At 41.9% G+C, this 12,181-nt stretch overlaps 1 long non-coding RNA gene across 2 annotated transcripts in view; it reads right to left on the bottom strand.

The window, feature by feature from the left end:
- The window catches only part of LOC138441486 (uncharacterized), a 111,339-nt gene extending 99,361 nt beyond the window's left edge, over positions 1-11,978 (bottom strand). The window contains exon 1 of one of the 2 annotated variants that reach the window (XR_011257364.1): positions 11,884-11,978. This is a non-coding gene — a long non-coding RNA (uncharacterized lncRNA). The remainder of the gene's footprint in view (positions 1-11,883) is intronic. The other variant, XR_011257365.1, reaches the window with a different exon arrangement.
- Positions 11,979-12,181: the final 203 nt, after the last annotated feature.

The raw sequence follows: 12,181 nt of genomic DNA, 5'->3' as shown, positions 1-12,181 counted from the left end.
TATCCCTTGAATACTTAGCTCCTGGCTTACTGTCCCTCTCTGCAATACCAGATCAGTCCTAATTACTGGTGATTCTGGTATCTATTGTTGACCCTTCCAATATCCTGTTCACGCAGTTCCTTGATTTTCTCACCTCTGATGAGCTTGGTCTCTATGCCACTCCACCAATCTCTCCCATGGTCTCACCGCAGACCCTAGACCTTGTCGTTACCAATTACTAAAACCCCTCCAAAATCTCAGCTTTCAAGCATCCCATTCTCCAAGTGAGGATGTGGCATGGGGGAGGAGGAGGGACAGTGAACAGAGGCTTAGGTTCCCTGCCCGTCGTTATCCTTGCTCCCTCTTGCCCAATCCCCTGGCCTCTTCTCACTTTGTTAGACTCACTTAGCTAAAACACACATCTCTCTGTTAAAATCAGGTCTCTGCCTGTTCTGTCCCCATACACTGAGAGCTGAAAGGGGCTGGAGAAAAATATAACCACACCGACGGGCCACTGTCAAGTCATGACTGTGAACATCAGTGGCTCCCGTTGCTAGTCCACTCATCTTCCACCCACACTGAGACTTCTTTCATGCTTCTGCTCCTCACTGCAAGCCACAAGTCCCCATCCCCATTTTCAGCACTTGACTTTGCTTCTCCAAATCATTAGAAAACAGAGGCAATCAGATAAGAACGTCCACAAATTCCCACCCCATTTCACTCAGGTGCACTGCACCCAGCTCTCACCACCCTCCTGAAGTCAAGAGGCAGGGGTCCAGAGACCCTCCCCTGGCCACCCAGGGATTCCAGAGGCTGCAGCACCGCCAGAGTGAGCCAGTTCGCTTCCCTCCTTGTGCCACATCCTCCCTAGGTGGGGAGATGCCGCCAAGACAGAACAAACTGTGCTGGGGGTGCGGATCTCTTTTATTTTGTTAAATTGGAAATTTAAATTATTCTTTTGTGTTTTGTACCAAAGTAGAGGATAAAGCCCTTGATATGCAATTATTTCAACAAACAAAAGGCTGGGCACCCCTGTATTGTTCCTCCAGTGGATGCCTATTTATCTGGCTCCTACTTATTTCAAGTACAGTGACCCACAGAAGACAAATAAAATAGGATTTGAAGATTTGAAGTCCTTAATGTGTTGTGTATTTACTTGGATTTACAAAGACCAATTGTTCAACTCAATCAGTAAAAATGAAATCTTATTCAGTCTTTTCCCTTGTAATCATCGGAGGACCTCAAAAGTGAATGGGAAGTATGTGTGGGGGAGGGAGGCAGATGGGTGGGAATGCGATTTTCTGTCAACTGCTTTGAGAAGTCTTCACTTGCCCCAGAAAATTTTTTGAAAAAGGGTGTAGGATTGTTCTCCCCTCCCTTTCCAGCCCAGACTATTGACAATTAAATTCCCACTTCCATAGTTCGTTAGTTAAAGCCATAGGAGAATCTTCTTAGAGTATTTCTGTTTTAATTGACCTTGAGAACCTACCATCTGCCTTGGCATTTTCAAGTGCTTTATGTCTGATATTTGAATCTTTAAGCTTCATAGGACAGGTAGTATTGTACCATCATCTCCATCTACAGATTGGGAAACAGAGGCTTAGATAAATTCAGAGGTCAGCCTAAGGTCTGTAACTACTGAGTGAGGGAGCTGAGAACCAAACCCAGGCAGTCTGACTTCTGGGTGTGTGTACAACGGGTGTCACAACACTTTCCATTTTCCTCTCAGAGACTCAATCCTTAATATTCTACATTTGAAACAGGAAGGAAGGGGGCAGGGCACAACTTTTAAAAGAATGACATAACCCAAGGGTCTCCAGCATTGTAGGCAGACGCTTTACCGTCTGAGCCACCAGGGAAGTCTAACCCAAGGATACAACATAAACCAATTAGAATGAAATGGGTCCAAGAAGGCGAACCAGTCCACTTTGACTAGACCTTGATCCTTAATCAGCAAGCTAAATGACACACCCAGAGGGGCCAAGACAGTTCCAAGGCACTATCAAAAGACCAAAAGTGAGCAGGGACCCAACTCCTAAAAATCGCCACTCCTTCCCCAAAATAGTTGGAATAATCCTCCCACTCATTTGTCTATATTACCCAGGCCTTAAAAGCTAACCAACCACATTTCAGGGCCCCCCCCAACTCGCCCTCTGCACTGGCCCACATTCTGTCTGTGGAGTGTGTTCCTCTCCGAATCTGAGTAAATCCACTTCTTACCTATCACTTTGTCTCTCACTGAATTCTTTCTGTGAGCAGATATTAAGAACCTGAGCTTCATCATGTCCTGAAACCAGGTACCCTGGGTTTTGGCTGGGTTCAAGTCCTGGTCACATGGGTTTGACTCCTGAACTGGGTTTTGGCCAGGTTCGAGTCCCAGCACATGGGTTCCAGTCCCAATCTGAGGCAAATGATTTCACATTGGATATTTTAAAGGGAAATGGGGGACTTCCATGATTGTCCAGTGGTTAAGAATCTGCCTGTCAATGGAGGGGACATGGGCTCAATCTCTAAAGTCCAAGAAGATCCCACATGCCTTGGGGCAAGTAAGCCCATGCACCACAACTGCTGAAGCCCATGGGCTGGAGAGCCAGTAATTCACAACTACTGGGCCCACATGCTGCACTTACTTAAGCCTGTGCACCAGGAGCCCATGTTCCACAACAGAGAGAAGCCACAGCAATGAGAAGCCTGTGCCACACAACTAGAGAAAGCCTGCATGCAGCAACAAAGACCCAGTGCATTTTTTAAAATGCGATGAACGGAGTTAAGTTTCAGTGAGAAGATAAAAGATGAATTACGTCATATAGAATGGACTGCCTTACTCAGGAATAGAAGTAGCAGTCAAAATGTAAATTCTGCTGATGGAGAGGTTGCGTTTTAAATTCTTGATGGCTAACATACTGGAAAGACAGTGACTCCAGTCTCTAAGTGGCTAAGGGAGGTAGTCTAAGGTGGTGGTTTCTGGAGTGAAAGCTGCCGAAGTTTAAAGCCAGGCTCTTCTTACTGTGCGATCTAGGGTAAGTTACTTAACCTCTATGACTCTCAGGTTCTTCTACGTAAACGGAGATGACAATAACAGTAGTTACTTTCCAATCAAGTTGGCTCCAAGTGTTCAGCAAAGAAGCACCATTACGTTTTGAATGCAAATGCGGTGTAACAGACTGAACACACAACAGCCTGTGCTGTGCTTAGTCCTCAGCTGTATCGACTCTGCGATCCCGTGAACTGTAGCCTGCCAGGCTCCTCTGTCCATGGGGATTCTCCAGGCAAGAATACCAAAGTGTTTTGCCATGCCCTCCTCCAGGGGATCTTCCCTACCCAGGAATCAAACCGGGGTCTCCAGCATTACAGGTGGATTTTTTACCAGCTGAGCTACCTGGGAAGCCCATAGAACAGCCTGCTGCTGCTAAGTCGCTTCAGTCATGTCCAACTCTGTGTGACCCCATAGATGGCAGCCCACCAGGCTCCCCCGTCCCTGGGATTCTCCAGGCAAGAACACTGGAGTGGGTTGCCGTTTCCTTCTCCAATGCATAAAAGTGAAAAGTGAAAGTGAAGTCGCTCAGTCATGTCTGACCCTCAGTGACCCCATGGATTACAGCCTTCCAGGCTCCTCTGTCCATGGGATTTTCCAGGCAAGAGTACTGGAGTGGGGTGCCACTGCCTTCTCCATAGAACAGCCTAACCCTATGTAAAAATAGAACTCTAGCCTACTATCTCAACTAGCCCTAGAAACCAACTCATTATCTAGGGAGCCCATGAATCCATCCCACTTATTATTTATAAGGCAGACTTGTACAAAGTCAGACCACTATCTCTAGAAAAAAGTTCCATGAAGCCAAACAACTCCTGTCACTAGCAGCCCAAAACAGGCAGAATTGATAAATAACTGGCAGCTTCATTAAAGTTTGTCCTGACTTCCAACTTAGAAAACCAGAGAAAGCCAAATATGCACCCTTAACCAATCACATAAGATGTCCTATCTCTAGCTGCCCCCTCCTTGAGAACTTCCCCACACTAACAGCATCCAGTCAGGGCAAACCTAAAGTCTTCTCTTTTCTCCACTACAAAATCTTCCCATTTCTCTGCCTGCTTTTGAGTCTCAGCCAAAACCCAAGTGATGGCAGTTGGCTCCCTTGTTACAGCAAGCTGTGTACAAATAACCTTCACCTGTTCTCACCAGGTTGGTCTTTATTTCCATAAACATTAACTGAACTCATTCAAGTTATAAATGATGGAGACATAGACCAAGCTGTAACAGTGAAGATAGTACTGGGCATATACCCTGAGGAACCAAAATTGAAAAAGACACATGTATTGGAATGTTCATTGCAGCACTATTTACAATAGCTAGGACATTGGACGTAGGAAGCAAACTAGATGTCCATTGAAAGATGAATGGATAAAGAAGCTGTGGTACATATATACAATGGAATATTACTCAGCCATAAAAAGGAATGCATGTGAGTGAGTCCTAACGAGGTGGGTGAACCTAGAACCTATTATACAGAATGAAGTAAGTCAGAGAAAAACAAATACCATACACTAACACATATATATGGAATCTGGAAAGATGGTACTGATGAACCTACCTGCAGAGGAGCAATGGAGTCACAAACATTGAGAACAGGCTTATGGACAGGGCTGGGGAAGAAGGCAAGGATGGGATGTATGGACAGAGGAACAAGGAAACATATATTACCATATGTAAAACAGATAGCCAATGGGAATTGCTGTATGACTCAGGGAACTCAAACAGGGGCTTGGTAACAACCTAGAGGGGAGGGATGGGCGGGGAGGTGGGAGGGATGTTCAAGTGGGAGGGGACATAGGCAAACCAATGGCTGATTCATGTTGATGTTTGGTAGAAACCAACACAACACTGTAAAGCAATTATCCTTCAACTAAAAATAAACAAAAAAAAATTTTAAGTGATCATATTCAGAACAAATTTTAAGGGAAAACCTTCACAATGTAAGCAGAAAAGGAAAATGAGAGTCAAGCTCTAGCCTGAATATTCAACTAGGTAGGCAATAGTGACAAGTGGAAAGCTGGAGAAAGCTGGAGTATATACATTCTCAAATAGGAGAAATAAGGCCTCGGGTTCATGTACTCCCTGCACACACAGTAACATGCTGCTGCTGCTGCTGCTGCTAAGTCACTTCAGTCGTGTCCGACTCTGTGCGACCCCATAGACAGCAGCCCACCAGGCTCCCCCGTCCCTGGGATTCTCCAGGCAAGAACATTGGAGTGGGTTGCCATTTCCTTCTCCAATGCATGGAAGTGAAAAGTGAAAGTGAAGTCACTCAGTCGTGTCCGACTCCTAGTGACTCCATAAATAGCTCCAAAAATCTTCTCTGTCTCAGAGCCCATATCTGCCAGCCCAACATGTGGACAGAAAAGCATTTCTTTGGATGGAGATGCCTCTACAGTGTTAGTTCATGAATGTCTATGAACTCCTACTGCCCCCTCCCACCCCATCAACTTCAAAAAAGAATTGTTTACAATCCCCTAACTGATTCATGAAATTACACCCTTGAAATTGGCTTCAACCACAATTAAAAAGTTAATAAAACAGTTGAATCTCAGTTTTTCTTTTGAAGTATGTGTATATCTGAAAGCAAATATAGCAAAATGTTAACCACATTTGTTATCCTTGGATAGTGATAGTCTAGGTGATTTAAATTTTCTTTTTAATACATTTTATAATTTCCTAAGACTTTCAAAATGAACAAGACTTTTCTTATTTAAAAAAAATACATGTCTTAAAAATAAGATCTCTGTAAATCAAGAATGCTTCAATTTTAAAAAAAAAATGAGACCTCAGGGATAGTTAACAAATTAAAAGCTGTCAGTCATTTATTCCTTGGTATGAAGAGGTAGTGTGTTTATCACCATTCTCTTGCGGTGTGTAGGAGATATGAGAACTGGGGTGGGAGGTGTCAAGGCATCCCCCGTTATGCCTTAATAGGGCCAAAGGCACAAGGAGGAATGTATTCCCCAAACATTCCACAACATGATCAAAGACAGCCATGCCTCTGTAGGTATGTGAGAGAAAGTGGACACAGAATTCAGCCCAGAGACAGGAGCTGAAAGATACAAATATATGCAGCATTTCCAAACTGTTTCAGTGGGGTCACTGCCCACCTAAGAACAAGGAACAGACTAGTTTATAACTAAATAATTGAAGCATTTGAAATGCAAACAGAGGCAAATTGAGAAGTAGACACCCAAAAGAACATTGACTGGGGCAGATTCAGCCCTGACCAGACCTCACGGACAAGTCCTGGACTTGGAGAATCGCCAAGATACGTGGCCAGATTTTGTTACCAAGGTGAGAGGAAGTGAAATGATTTCAGACACAATTCCCTTCTCACAAAACAGAAGGGGAGAAATGTCATTGCCCAATGCCCACTCCCAATTCAACAGGTCTTCTGCTTCAGGAAGTTTAAATCTTCACTTATTTTCACTCATTCTTGGCTAAACTGACAACTAAATCTGTTTACTCTGGCATCTAGCAAAGAGTAAGTCCCTTCTGAGTTCAGGCTTTCAAATCCTCAGCAGTTTGGCTGGTTGATACTGGGAGGTTTGATGTTATGGAACAAGACTTCTCTATCCTAGGATAACTTCCTCTTGCAGTGTATACATAGGAAATATACAGATGGATGGACCCTCAAAGAATCAAGGACCCAGAACACTCCAGAAACCCATATTCCTTCTAGATAGTAACAATTGAGGAGTACTTCAGACTTCTTTTTTTCCATCACTTTCACATACTAAGCCAAATCTACCCAACTTGGAAATTAACTACTGTGATAAAGGTATGTCTTTTCAGTATCATTGTTTTTAACAGACTCATCAGAGGAGTATTAATTCAGACTTTCTTTGATTTTGCCATTCTACTTGTTTAGAGAACAAAATTGTGAAAATAATGTTAACTTGCAAATTTCTATCCCAAAAGTTACAATTTCATTGCCCTATAGAACATTAACCAATTTTGTATCTCTTAGCAAATTCATTTCCAGGTCCATTTGACTAACATACTATATAAATGTTTCTTAAATTTTCTTTTGGAACCAATTCTATCTTCTTTGAATAAAATCTTTAAATGTTTTTTGTCTTTTGTATAATTCATGTGTCATAGAGAAAAATATTTCCTTGACCCTCTTATATTCTGTTCTTGTGGGCCTGCAAATTAAGCTCAAAAGAACAGATTGAGAAGAAGAAAAGAAATAGATTTACTCAAAGTTCATAAAAAATGATGCAACCCAAAGGGGTTTATATACCATCTTAATCAGGGAAGAGGAGGAGAAGGGCATTTCTGGGGAAAAATGACTTTTTAGAAAGAGAGGCAAGAAAGGGCACTTAGATATGGGGGATAGAATAGTTTCGTAGCAATATCTGCTTTGGTGTGGTGTCAGCTTTACATCTCCAAGAAGATTAGAGAGTTGTTCCCAAGGAGGGGATTTATGACAACTGAGCTCTTAGACAGATAAGCAATTTCAGGATCTCAAATGCTTCAGCGCAAAATAAACTTTATGCAACAACGGTATACTCTGGACTTCTTCATCCCTTCCTATGTTTTAAATTTTCTGAAATTTATTCCGCATATTGTAGGACAGCAGAAGAGCCACACTTCACTGGTATCAGAGCCAGACTCTAAAGCCGGTTCTGACACTACAGTTCTTCCCACACTGCCAACCTAAACCACTGTGTGACCTTGAGCAAGTCACTTTTCCTGAGTTCAGCTTCCTTACATATAAACTGGGTCATGTGGAAGAGATGATCTCTACAGTTTCTTCTAGATCTAGCCATCTTTGCTAAAGTTTATTACTTGGCAAAATGATTTAAAAAAAAAAAAGAAAAACAAATAGGCTTCATTGATCTTCAAGTCCTCTTGCCATTCCGCCCCCCTTCCTAATAACGTCACCTCATACATGAGGCCTTTTCTGCCCAGGCAGAAGCCCAGAGTCATGAATTTTCTCTCTCCCCACCAACACTAAACTAATCTATGTCCTGTCCACCAGGAAACCTTTCCAGCAGGGAACCTACTTATATTATGAACTATAAAGTAATCAGTAGTCAAGGCACAAAGCTATTAAGAGGGGACGTTCTCACATACAAATACATACTCTCTTTTAAAAAGATATCCGTATTTCTGTTTCCAGAAAATAAAATTTTTACTCAAGTGAGTGGTAGAATCTCAGGCAGTGTGATAGACAAGAGGGGTAGGCTTGTGAAAGCAGGAGAATCTTACTACCACTATATCAAATGTATTTGGAGGGCTGGTTTTTGGTCAAAACAGACCAGAACTATGTCCTGGCTAGCCCCAGGCCCCATGCTACACCAGCTGTTGTACATTTTGAATACCACCTTCAGTTTTTTGGCTTGATGCATAGCCACATCTGCCTTTAAGTACATACAACAGTGACAAAAATTTCTGCATCTGTTGCTAGTCAATCGTCTTCTCTGACCCAAAATGTAACATTTGCACTTGAACACTGCTGTTAAGATGATTAGACTTGATTCTCATTATTTTTCATTAAATAGAAAATAGACACTTATGTGTTTTTCTTTTCACTTATTAATCTGTCCTAATGTTTCTACACTGCAGATTTCTTTGATACTAGAATTTAAATTATACCTGAAAACATTAGGGAACTCTTGAATTCAGGGAACATTAAGCAATAGAATTTAAATTATGAAAACAACTGAACTCAGAAACTTTATTAAGGATAAGGAACGAGCCACCGTCCTGATTCTTGCAATGAAGCTTGTCTTTTTAATGCTCATTCCCTCCTCCCTGGTAATTAAAAGACAAGCATTTACACCAGGAAAGGCTAGGGGTGCGCATGTTTTCAAGCAGAGGAGAACCAGCAGGACACTTGTTGCCTCTGCCACTGCCGTGATAACACAGCATGTCTTGACTTGTGGGACAATCATTTCAACATCATTTTTTACAAAGATAATGATGAGTCTTCTTCTGGGTTAGCATCGTATCTCTAGGGACTCTCCTGGCCCAGGCAAGACACAGCACACATGGTCAAAGATGCATGTACAACCATGATTCTTAGCCCCAGTCTGCACATTAAAATCACCTGAAGACCTTTTTAAAAATATTTATACCTGGGCAGCACTCAGGCCAATAAAATCAGAACCTCGGGTAATGAGATCCAAGTACAGGAGAAGAAGAGCTGATTAGAAAAACACTGAGTGCTAGCTATGCCACGTTCGAGGCCTGAGGCTGGGAGTGGGCAGCAGTACTGCCTGGACAATCTTATCACTATTAACACTGAGGAACTGGGGAGGGGGTGGCGGGAGTGGGGAGACTTTATATTTCGTACTCCTGATGATAGAAGAGAATAAACCCCTTATATTCAGGAAGAACAAAATAGGACAGGTGATTCTAACATGCAGTCAGAAGTGTAAACACCTGAGACAGAGGAGTATTCACTGAAGCTTTGCTTGTAGAAGGAAAACAATACAAACAAGTTAGATTTTATTGATTGATTGATTGGGTGTGATTAATTATGACCCATTCACACAATGGGTTAATAATCCAGTCATTCAAAAAAAAAAGTAAGGCAAATCTATAGGCATTGGGTGGACTTCCCAGGTGGCTCAGTGGTAAAGAATTCCCCTGCCAATGCAGGAGACACAGGAGACATGCATGGGTTTGATCCCCGGGTCAGGAAAATACCCTGGAGTAGGAAACGGCAACCTGATCCAGTATTCTTTTTTTTTTTTAATTTTTACTTTATTTTACTTTACAATACTGTATTGGTTTTGCCATACATTGACATGAATCCACCACAGGTGTATACAAGCTCCCAATCCTGAATCCCCCTCCCACCTCCCACCCCATATCATCTCTCCAGATCATCCCCATGCACCAGCCCCAAGCATTCTGTATCCTGTATCGAACATAGACTGGTACTTCGTTTCTTACATGATAGTATACATGTTTCAATGCCATTATTCTTGCCGGGAAAATCCCATGGACAGAGGAGCCTGGCGGGGTCCAAAAGGGTCAGACACATTTGAGTCACTGCGTACACATAGGCACTGGGCAAAACCATTCTCCCCACCAGTGATCTGGGCACAATAATCAAGGCCTATAAGTCTGGGGGAGGCCTATAAAAATGTTAGAGACCTGAAAAGAATTGTTGATTACAAAATACAAAAGTAAAACTACAACATTACAATGAGTGTTTATAATATCATGCCAACTTCAGCAATTGTTAGGTTTAGCACTCATAAAATTAATTACATTTGAAAACAGTTGGTAAGCTCTATTTTACCTCAAGAATTTCCAAGTAGGCATGGTCAATGGTTCTCAAAACGCGGTTTCCAGGACAGTGACATCAGCCTTGTCCGAACACTTGCTAGAAATACAGACCTCTAGTCCTCACCTCCGACCTATCAAATCAGAAACTCTGGAAATGGAGCCCAATTCTCTGTTTGCACAAGCCCTTCAAGTGACTCTGATACAAGCTTAAGCATGAGAATAACTGTGCTAGGTGATTACCAAAGTAAAAGGATAATAATCTTACAGAATAAAATTTAAAATAACCAGTCATAAATAATAAATACCAATCATAAATAAAGTCAAGCAATTCATGAAGCACAATTTGAAAATTCTTTTAAAATTTTCTTTTGAGAAAAATATATATAACCTCAAAAAGTTAAACATAAAATTACCACATGATCCAGCAATTCCACATCTAGATATATACCCGAAAGAATCAAAAGCAGGGACTCAAACACATATTTCTTTATCAGTGTTCACAACAGCATTATTCACAGTAGCCAAAAGGTAGAAATAACTCAAGTGTTGGTCAACAGATGAACTGCTATCCATATATATATGGATATACACACATATATATGTGTGTGTGTATATATATATAATGGAATATTATTCACCCTTAAAAAGGAATGAATTCTGATACATGCTAGAACTTGGATGAACCTCAAAAACACTATGCCAACTGAAATAAGCCAAAAACGAAAGGAAAATTTTGTATGAGTCCACTTATACAAGGTATCTAGAATAGGCAAATTCATACAGGCAAGAAGAAGAAGAAAGATTACCAGGAGAAGGGAGTGGGGAAGAGGCAGTTCCTGCTTAGTAAGTACAGAGTTCCTGTTTGGGGTGATGAAAGAGTTCTGGAAACGGCTAGTGACATGGTGGAGGTGCACTAGTGGTAGAAAAGCCAGCTGCCAATGCAGGAGATGTAAGAGACACAGATTTGATCCCTGGGTCAGGAAGAGCCCCCAGAGGAGGAAATGGCAGCCCAACCAGTATTCTTGCTAGGAGGGCAGAGGAGCCTGGTGGGCTATAATAGTCCATGGGGTTGCAAAGAGGAGGACACGACTGAGCATCTGATCTGAGCACAGCACATGGTCATACAACATTGTAAATGTACTTAATGGCACTGAATTGTGCACTTTAAAATGGTCAAAATGGTGAATTTTATGTTGTATATATTTTACCACCATAAAAACTGCAAGCTGGAAAACCAGGAAAGCCAGTAATAGAATTCAGTCCGAAGGACTGAGAACCAGGGGACCCCAGGGTTAAGTTGCAGTCCTAGTCTGAAAGCCTGAGAACGAGGAATGCCGATGTTTAAGGGCAGGAGAAGACTGATGGCCCAGCCCAGGAAAAAGAACAAACTTGCCCTGCCACCCGCTTTTTGTATTAGATAGGCCCTCAATAGATGGGTGATGCTCAGTAGTATTGGGGTGTGGGGGGATCTTCATTCCGCCTACAAAACCAAATGCTAATCTCCTCTAAAAACACCCTCACAGACACCCAGAAATAATGTTTTACCAGCTGTCCAGGCATGCCTTATCCCCGTGAAGATGACACATAAAATATACCATCACAGATGGTTTACTTACCATCTGTAAGCTTGGTCTATAAAATCCTTGAGGGTAGGGATCATTGTTCTTGAGTCTCCAAGACCTAACACAGCACCTAGATTACAGCATTAGCTAACAGTAAATGAATGAACAAGTGAATAAGTGATGAGCAAGTAAATGAATAAATGAGTGTGTAAATAAACAATTGCCTCGTAAGTTGTTAGGTCATCACATCCAGCGAGATTATGTGCAAAATTCTGTGCATACATGAATTTTCCAGAGAACGGGTTTATATCCATTATCATAGTATCAATGGAATGCATGACCCCAAAATGCT

The sequence above is a fragment of the Ovis canadensis genome, chromosome 5, assembly GCF_042477335.2.
Source record: "Ovis canadensis isolate MfBH-ARS-UI-01 breed Bighorn chromosome 5, ARS-UI_OviCan_v2, whole genome shotgun sequence".
NCBI lineage: Eukaryota > Metazoa > Chordata > Mammalia > Artiodactyla > Bovidae > Ovis > Ovis canadensis.
Note: the sequence above shows the minus strand (reverse complement) of the source record. Positions and strands in the feature narration are given on the sequence as shown.